The sequence below is a fragment of the Lolium rigidum genome, chromosome 6 (assembly GCF_022539505.1).
Source record: "Lolium rigidum isolate FL_2022 chromosome 6, APGP_CSIRO_Lrig_0.1, whole genome shotgun sequence".
Lineage (NCBI taxonomy): Eukaryota > Viridiplantae > Streptophyta > Magnoliopsida > Poales > Poaceae > Lolium > Lolium rigidum.
Window position 1 is genome coordinate 344,265,116 of NC_061513.1, and position 10,001 is coordinate 344,275,116.

A 10,001-nucleotide genomic window follows, 5' to 3' on the forward strand; every position below is an offset into this window, starting at 1 on the left:
TCATTATAAGATCAATCACCAGAGAGGAGAACCCAAGCCACAAAAACTGAACCAAATAGATTAAGAGGTTGCTGGAGATGAGATCAATCTGATGCGGTGCATCTGAAGAATATTTTTCACTGCTGGTCCTGATGCTTCTCTATGGGAACAACACAACACTATGGTCACATCACACAGAGAGAGGGGATCCCAGCGAGAGTGGGACAGTGTGAGAACGCCGTTCGTCCTGGCACCTTTCGACATTCCCCGCCATCGCACAGGAGAGAAGAGAGAAAAGTCCAGTCGTTCTCCGCCGCCACTTCTCGTCGTTCCCCATCGCGGGATATGAGGGAGGAGAGGACATGGAGAGAGAGCATATACCTGGATCCCTGGGAGGGCTCTTCGTTCCCCACCGCCGGATGCCCACTCGCCGCCGCTTCTTCCTGTCCGTCGCCTCGGCTGCCGCCATGAAGATTGGGACGGGAAAGGATAAGGTTTGGGAGGGGGAGAGAGAACGTGAAGGCACATATATTTTCGCCAAGTGCCTACCGTGGATAGCCTGGGAGGGCTTGATGGGGGTGCAGCAATTATATCTTTAGATTCGTTGCATTGCAATTTGTTCTCTAACGCGATCTCGTGTGTACCCACGCAACAAAATTGGTGCCGGTGCGTTGTTTTTTCTCGGGCACGCGCCAAAACACGTATGTCCTCCTTTACATAGTTTTTGTCGTGGTTTTAGTTTAGATTTAAACTGCAACCACGATAAGAAATTTAAAATTAAGGGAGTATCGTTTGCTATCAGAAGGAGGAACAACAAGAACTCTTGAAAGTCTGCAAGGTAAAGTAGCCAAAATAGAAACCGAAAATAAAGAGAGTTCTAGGGAAATGATGCGTCGTTTGTTACTTTCTTTGCATGAAAGGTGATTGGCTTCCAGTACTTGCAGTTAATTACACTCTATTATGCCCTGGCTAGTCTATCTGGCCTGTCGACCTGGACATGTCAACATTCCTATCCTGCATACATATAGTATATAGCAATATAGCATGGAAGACCGTAATGCAGAGTCTTGGTCAAGCCTATCTGTCAAATTACACGTGCTTTTATTATAAAAGATTAATTTGAGTGGGCAAAAGAGTACTTTTTACCATAGAGCTTAGAATCCAAGACTTCCAGTTCCAGTTATGCTCTTGCCCTGATCGTTCTACTGTCCTTTTCAATTATGACGTTGTTGTGGTCAGTTGTTTCCAGTACCAGACGCTCTAGTGGTCAGTATGAGGAGAAGGGATCTGGTGCACATGCGCACCAGTGCTCCCTCTACTTTCAGATTTTTACAAAATTTAAAATCTCACATTTCTGTTTCTTCAAAAATTATGGCGTTAAATATGTAGATAGATATATGCAGGAGGAGTCTACGCAAAAAAAAATCCCGGTCAAAAATACTTTAAATTTTGAGAAATACAAAATAATCAAATTTCTGATAAAGATATATACTATTTTAATACTATTGTACTACCATTTACTGTCACAAATTTATCTTTTTTATATTTCTCAAAATACAACATATTTTTTAACTGGATTTTTTGTATGCATCCCTACTATACATATCTATCGATATATTTAACATCATAATTTTTAGAAACATAGAAATATGAGGTTTTAAAATTTTAGAAAACATAAAATTGGAGCATTGATACCCATGTATCAAAGACACTTTCTGTCAGTATCAGGGAATAGGCAGTGGGCACGGGATAGTATTACCAATGGTTTTATTCAACTTCTAGCCGAAATTTATGGGAAGGATAGTTCACATGCAAGTTCGTTTTTGTCAGGTTTGGTCCAGTCCCCGTTGGGATGTGAGGGCAGTTAGCTTTTTTTGTTTTGTTTGAGCAGTCCTGGAGGAAGTCAGGTCTAGTGGCGTGACCTCAATGTTATCGTAACTATAAGGGCGAGAAAATTTTGTTCTTTGCTTTCCCAGGTACGAAAGTTGAGTAGATATTACATCATCTTCAACATATGCGCTAAAAGACGCTCGCGCGGTAAAAATTATCAGTTTAGCGCGCTTCCGCCGGAAAATAGGCTCTAATAGACGCGCTAAGCTTTCATGCACGCTAACTTTTCTACCGCACGTGGAATAAAGCGGCCGCGTGCACGGGAGATTTGGTGCGTGCGGTATAACACAAGTAGATCGAAAACAAGGTTTATGTTTGGAACTGTCCGGAACTTTAGCACCGGAGAGGGGGGGGGGGGTGTGGAGGAAGTCAGACTAAAACAAGTCAAAACTGCCCGTGTATATACGTTAAGATACAGGTCACTAGTAAAAAACAAGGCTTTCATCCCTAAGAGCTTTAGTCTCGGTTTTAAACCAAACCGGGACCAGTGGGGAACATTGGTCCCGGTTCGACTAGCATGGCGTGACGCCACCTTATGGTCCCGGTTCATTTGGGGTCTTTGGTCCCGATTTGTAATACAACCCGGAACTAAAGGGGCTGCAGCAGGGCGTGACAGGCCGTGTCAGGCTTCGAAACCCTCTAATCCCGGTTTGCCTTACCAACCGGGACGAAGTGCCCATCTGCCTACATAAACCTTGCCCTGCCCAAGTGTGAGCCACAGTTAGCCATTTTCCATTTCTTAACACAAGAGAGGTGTATGTTGCTTTGCCCTCTTCATATGCACAAGAGGTGTTCGATGAAATGCCTAAGAGCTTTTGCCACTTGAGTTCACACAAAACAAGCCACACTTAACTGTCTTTTTTCTTCTCCATCGAGGTTAATGTCGTTGCCTACTCGACGGTACCTCGGAGGAGGGATCCTCACGAGGGGGAAAAGAAGTAGGGGCCATAGGGCGGAGAGCACTCGGGACACTGGTACGCGATTTACCCAGCTTCGGAACACCTGCTCGAAGACAGGGCCTACTGCTGCTTGTCTGGAATTATCTGGGCGCTTTCACGTTGTTACAGTGAGTTGTAGTTGTGCCTCTAGGGCTCCCAGGATCCGGCTTATAAAGGCGCACGAATCTAGGGTTACATGGAGAGTCCTAGCCGGATTACAGGTTACCTAACTACGGTACAATGTTTTGCCGTGTACGTCAAGGATCCACCTACCATCTATGTCGTACTTGATCCGGGTTCCTCATGGGCCTCCACGGATCCGGCCTCCTTCGTAGGTCGGTTGGGATCCGGCTCCCTGATCCTGGGCTGGGCTTCATCCTTCACGATCAACAACAACTGGGCCGCCCGATGGGCCATATGCCACATCACCATCTGTGGGTCACCCGGACTTGCCGGATCTAGGCACTGTCGATGGTACACCCATGAAGTATACCCACAACAGTTAACAACTTTATCCTTTCATCTATCATTGATAAAATGCATGTGTATATATATACATCGTTTCACTAATCATGATGTTATATAATGGTTTTTGATAAGCTTAATTATATCATGCAGATGAATCGGCAATGGATGTACATTGACCGACACTTTGACGAGCTCACTTCGGGCCTGAGAAATTTTATCGACGTGGCTGAGGCAAACAAAAATGGTGGTTTTATATATTGTCCATGTGTTAACTGTAACAATGTCATAAATTACTTTTTCTTGAGTACCATTCACAGCCACCTGCTGCGGTCCGTTTTCATGCCCTAGTACAATTGTTGGACCAAGCACGGAGAAAGAGGGGTTATGATGGAAAACAATGAATGAGAAGAGGATGATGATAACTATCCCATGTTCGTTGAATACGGTGATACTGCAAATGGGGGTTGTTTTCCATGAGAAGGAAATGAAGACAATGAAGCAGAAGATCAAAAGTCACCAGATGAGCCTGCTGATGATCTTGGTCGGGCCATTGCTGATGCAAGGAGAGAATGTGAAACTGAAAAGGAAAGGTTGAACTTTGACCAGATGTTAGAGGGATCACAACAAATTGTTGTACCCAACTTGCGAAGATGGCCAGAAAAAGCTAGGTAGCACACAGGAATTGTTGCGATGGAAGGTAGAGAGAACGGTATCACTGAATCAGTATTTGAAAAGTTGCTGAAAATAATTAAGAAGCAGCTTCCAAGGGGTAACGAATTGCCCGCTAGTACGTACGAAGCGAAGAAGGTTGTCTTCCCTCTAGGATTAGACGTGCAAAAGATACATGCATGCATTAATGACTGCATCCTCTACAGCGGTGAGTACGAGAATTTGGATGCATGCCCGGTGTGCACTGCATTGCAGTATAAGATCAGACGAGATGACCCGGGTGATGTTGAGGGTGGGCGCCCTAGGAAGAGGGTTCCTGCCAAGTTTATGTGGTATGCTCTAATAAAAATGTAACACCTTCAAACATGTGTGCATCTTCTGATGGCTAGCAATCAAGGTGTTGGGGGCTTTAATAATATTTGCACGTAAAATCCATTTTTGTACTATAAGAGCCAAAAACGGTCTTTTTGTGAAGCACATACCAAGAAACCATTTTAGTTTATATTTTATTTTTTGAATTACTTATGATTGATTTAAAATGTGACCAAAACAGTGGGCATGAACATTATTATCTAGGGGGGTGTAGTCTTGCAAAAGAAACTGTGTATCTATAATAAAGTTGATAGTTGGGAACATAAAAATGACTTTCTGAAAAAATCATCAGCAAACTATCAAACACCTGTAGTTCAAATTTGCCGCCCCTTCCATATGAATACACCACTATTTGTCCTTTCGGTGAGAGATAGCTAGAAATATTTTGAGATGCAACTAGTTGGTGATTTCTACACACAATGTGGTCTACTGGTCTGAAAATTTGGATGGTCCAATTTTAATAATTTTTTTGTAGGTGTTTCACAAAAAAAACAATTTTTGCCACTTAGAAAATAAAAAATGGATTTTTTGTGAAAAGACAATTAAAAACCAAACATCAACATTGATTGACATCCCAAGATGCACGTATATGCATATTATGTGGTCATTTGAACAAACTATGCCATAATTTTGGTTCTGGGATTCTCTTGCTATATCATTTTATGTGAGGCCATATGCATAAGAATTTTTTTTAAACAAAACATTTATATTTTTTTGTTTTATGTGATATATTACTAGAAACTAAAAGTATCATGCAACCAAAAAAATCAAATGCAAACATAACTAAATCATACATAGGGAATAAAATATTTTATGCACAAAAAGGTAAAGGATCTATGCCAACGGCATTGTTGTCGGCATAGCCCTGTACCGTCATGCGTTTGTCAACAGTTGGTCACCAACGCCACGTGTCTACGATCTATGTTGACAGCCGAGCTATACCGAGGGCCACCATCGACATAGCTCCATTGATGCCTACGGCCTGATTGTGCTCTGGGCTTAGCTCCAGCTATGCCGACGGTTTTGTGCCGTCCGTAGCCATCCTGAGCCTACACCGACGACCCCGATAAATAGCCGTCAGCATAGCTCATGGTCGTCGGCATATCACTTTTTCCCTGTAGTTGTCTCCTGACTCCTCAAGCATGGAAGAGAAACACGATGACGACGTGCTCATCACGATCGTCCATGAGAAGCTTTATCATTCAGTGCCGACGGCTACGGGCCGTCGCCAGCATATCCACGGTGCACGGCAGACGGCGTATCCATGGATTACGGCGCTGGTGTGCCAGTGACGGCCTTGGTCACAACTTCCCTGACCGTCTCCTCCTCCTCCCACTTCGCACCCGACGCCAACTGCAACGGAAGCAGGGGTTAATTAATAGGTTCAGAGAGTGTGATATCATGGGTTTTACTTTTCATCAAAAATCTTGCGGTCAACGTACGAAACAGAGTCACGAATCTGATTGGTGCGTTCCATTGTTTGCACTCAAAGATTCGTATACGCTGCTGCAACGCAAATGCTTCTTTTTTTTTGGGCTCGCACGTTGACACATGCGTTCATACAGGCCAGATTGCTATTACTAGGTGCTAACGTACTTTAGTTTAGTGAAGTGATCCCAGTAACATATGATCAAACTGAAAAGTGCTAGTAGTCCATTATACTGTACCCCTCAGTCTTAAATGGTAATAATAAGTTGACTGGTTAAGAACTAAACTGTACTGTACCTTGAGGTGCAATGTCAGGATTGCTCGATGAGGCCCGTCGTCGATTCTCATGGACATCAGGCTGACGTCTTCCCCGATCTGCTCTTTCAGACACTGCAGCGTCCTGACCACCGTGTCCGTCGTGTTGCTGCGCGCCGGCCACATCCCGATCTTCACGGTGCAAATCTCCCCACTCTGATCACCCTCCGCCGTCGTTATCTGGATCTCGACATGCTCACCGGCCTCGGTCTTGTCTTCGTCGGCGCTGGCGCCGCTGGTAACGCGCTGGGCCAGCTGCGCCTGGAGTGCTTGGTTCTTCTCCTCAAGCTCGGAGACCTTGGACTTGAGAGAAGTCAGGTACTCCCTCGCAATGATCAGTATCGAGGTCTTGTCCTTCTACAGCCAGAAGAGAAGATCGAAACAAATTAGTTAATTAGTCAAAGAAGCAGCAGTAGCTACAGTACTAGCTAGTGAGACCTTGGACTTGATAGAAATCTACCTTGGAGCCGGGAGGGAGGACGGTCTTGAGGGCGTGGAAGCTGTCGTTGAGCTTCTCCCGGCGCTTACGTTCGGATATCATGTGCTGTAGCTGGTTTCCCGACGATTCGGCAGCCAACATCTGCTCCTGCGGCTGCTGGTAATAGTACTGCTGATTCTGTTGCTGCTGGCTGTACTTCATCGCCGTGTGCATCTTTTCAAGGGCTGACATGGCTGTCTTGAACATCCTCTGCCCGCATGCCGGCTTTGTCAGCCTCCTCCGGGGGGAGAGGTGCTGCTCGTAGCGCCTGAACGCGCTCGCCCTCGTCGACATCCCACTAGGCGCCATTCTGGCCGGCGTGTCGTGGGAGCTGGCAACGTACTGGTCGTCGTAGGGGAGCACCACTCCGGCGGGTGCCACGAATGAGGAGACCTCGGGGAATTGGATGCTGATCTGCGGGGCCGCGAGGACGTCCGGCGCCGTGGAGCTGATCTCCGGGCTGCAGGAGAGCGAGGCGGAGCGGAAGGAGGTGGAGGCCGAAGAGGAGGGAAAGCTGCAGGCAGCGGCGGCGTGGTGCGAAGAGAGAAAGTCGAAGTCGTCCATGACGGTGCTGATATCACCGGAATGGACGGCGCCGCCGTACGTAGCTGCCTCGACATCGTCCAAGTTCATTTGCATCCTGATCTGCAAGTTCCCACACACCAAAATTAGGGGTCGACTTATTGGCATATGCCTATTGGCTGCATGATCTGGTATTCTGGTGCATTCATGCACAAGATTATTCAGCATGGTCGAACTCATTCTTGCCTGGTCGAGGTGTTGCTGAATCTGTGAGTTGAGGAGCATTTCATGCAGCTGCTCCTCCTCCCTGTACTGCGACGCTGAAGGGGCGTAGCTGCACGCACAAATCAAGAGCACGTAATCAGGATGAGATGATTTGCTCATACTCTCCGTATACTATTGCAGAGTTCCCGAACAATTTGCGGTGGCTGTGTGAATTAAGTAGAGGTCCGTAGGATGCACCTGGCGGCGTAGCCGCACATGTAGCCGATCTTTCCGCCGGCGCCGCCGCTGTTGGCGCCGTCGCCATTAAACCAGCTGCTGCTATCCATGCGTACCCGGGTGATTGATTCAGTCTGGTCTTGGTCACCGGGGTTTGGTGGGGCACCAACACCTAAGTATGACACCGGTGTGGCGTTAGATCATGAGATATTCCTAGTGGAGAAGATCGATACTGTGCGAGGCACACACTAGGAAGCCAGTGTGTAGTCTTGTGTTGGAGGCGATGGATCCGGTGTGTATTTATAGTATGAGGGTCGTGGATGGCCACGTGCGACAATCCCACTTGCTAGACTCTAGTTAATTCCACTTTTAGTTTATTTTATTTGAGCCTACGTTAGCTGATGACGCACAATGCTGCTAGAATCATCAATAGGTGAAGACCTGGCGATTGGCCTGTGGGTTTAGTCCTCGGTCCATTCTGTTTGGCCGGAATTTATCAGCTTTTGGGCATTGGATTGGTCAATGGAGGAAGCAGGGGGGGCATGGGATCTTAACGTTCCCGGTAACTTCTCACTTACGAAGCTGCACAGAACAAAATCGTGATCAGGCAGAACTTGGCTATATACTAAGGGTACGGTGACTAAAAAGTGAGTTATAAATTATTTTTCTTTTGGGCAACATCTTAAACCCTCTATCTGGAAACAAGTGCATTTATAGCCTTAGAGTTATTGAACTTTTGCCAACTTTATAGGAAGAGTAATACCGTTTATTACAATAAATTGTATCACTAGATACGTATAGAAATATAGATTGGCAATATACCAATTTGATGATACTCCATGTATCTATAATTACCATGCATTATGGGTTTAGTCAAAGTCAATCTAGCTTCCGTAATGTTTCACCAATTGTGTAGAAAAAAAAATCTACACCCACAATATAAAATAGATATTTTTTCAAACATCGTAAAATATATTATTTATTACATGCATATACATAGTATTATAGATGTTGATATATTTTCTTAATATTTGGTCAAATTTTAAGAGGTTTTCCATTGGCTAAACCTAGAATGCCGGGTAATTATAGATATATGTATATATGTTGCTACTCTTTTTTATAAATTTGACTTTGTACACAAGGTAGAAGTAAACTTATTTGTGAACGAAGGGAGTATGAGGGGATTAGAAAATCTTAGTTGAAACTATGAAATCGCGAAATTGCTTTTTCTAAGCTGACCTAGAAAAAATATTACGTTTTTTCTTTATACTATTAAAAGACAACCCTTTACACACAGTTTTAAAATGGCTATGTTAATGGAAATAGTGGTATTTGTGCTAGTAAAAGGATAAAGGAAGCCTTTGGAATGATTGGCGGACACTCCAGTATCATCTCTGTGGCCACCAATATGTGATATTCTTATCATCAAATGCCCATGCGCTATCAGCGGCAATGTCCTCGATCTCCGTCTGATGTAGTTCCTACATTGCAACATAGCCACATAGCCCTGCTTCCTAAGTACATTACGTTTGAGCCCGCCATCCTGTTGCGGTCAGAAACCCACTGGCGAGCAGCGACGGGCAACACAGTAGAGCCGGGAACAACTTAGGGCTGCGGCTGGCCCTGGTCCCTCCGAGCGACGGCCCGCAAAGCCTCTGGTACGCACGTCCGATGCTGGTGCAAGGGCGTGCCACCTGACCTATACCTGGTCAGGAAGGTGATGGAGATGCCTCGCTTAGTTTCCTGCATGGCATACACGTAAACATTAAATACGAGCCTCGATCGGCTCTCAGGTTATCCTGTGAATCGGCTCAAAGAGCCGATCCACCCATGATTCGTACGAGGTGTACGAATATATGGTGGTCCTGCTTGATCAAGATAAAGCCAAAGCGATCTACGACGATTTAGGGTTTTCACCGCATAATCGGATCATCCTACTCACGATTGGGCCTCGCGGCCACGCACGGTGATCGTAAGCCGATCCTAGATAGGGCCTAAAAACCAACACGAGGTTGATCCCCGGAACATCCTGTCTAGGACTAGCAAACGCCACCCTACGCGCCCCTGGATCCTCCAACCCTTTGTAAGGCCTAACTATTGCAGATATTAAACTAATCCTTGAAGAACAAGGAGCACCCGTAACGGATCGGATCTACTAAATAATGATCAAGCGGGGTGCCGCCCCTACACCTAAGATAGGTGTAAGGGCGGCTAGATGTATAAGGGTTGCACTACGACAGCATATGATACGAAGAACAATGCTAACCCTAACACATCTAAGATAACTACGTTGCTCGCCATCAAAAAGGCTTCAGTACAAGCAACGCATGAACAACAAAGAAGCTTGTGCTGCCTAGATCGCAAGATGCGATCTAGGCAGCATGATGCTTACCGGTAGAAACCCTCGAGACGAAGGAGTTGGCGATGCGCCGAGATTGATTTGGGGTGAACGTTGGTTGTTGTTTATTCCATAAAGCCTAGATACATATTTATAGTCCAGG

The 10,001-nt window shown here is 45.6% G+C and overlaps 1 pseudogene; it reads right to left on the minus strand.

The window, feature by feature from the left end:
- Positions 1-5,585: 5,585 nt before the first annotated feature.
- Positions 5,586-7,610, minus strand: LOC124664903 (annotated as a pseudogene).
- Positions 7,611-10,001: the final 2,391 nt, after the last annotated feature.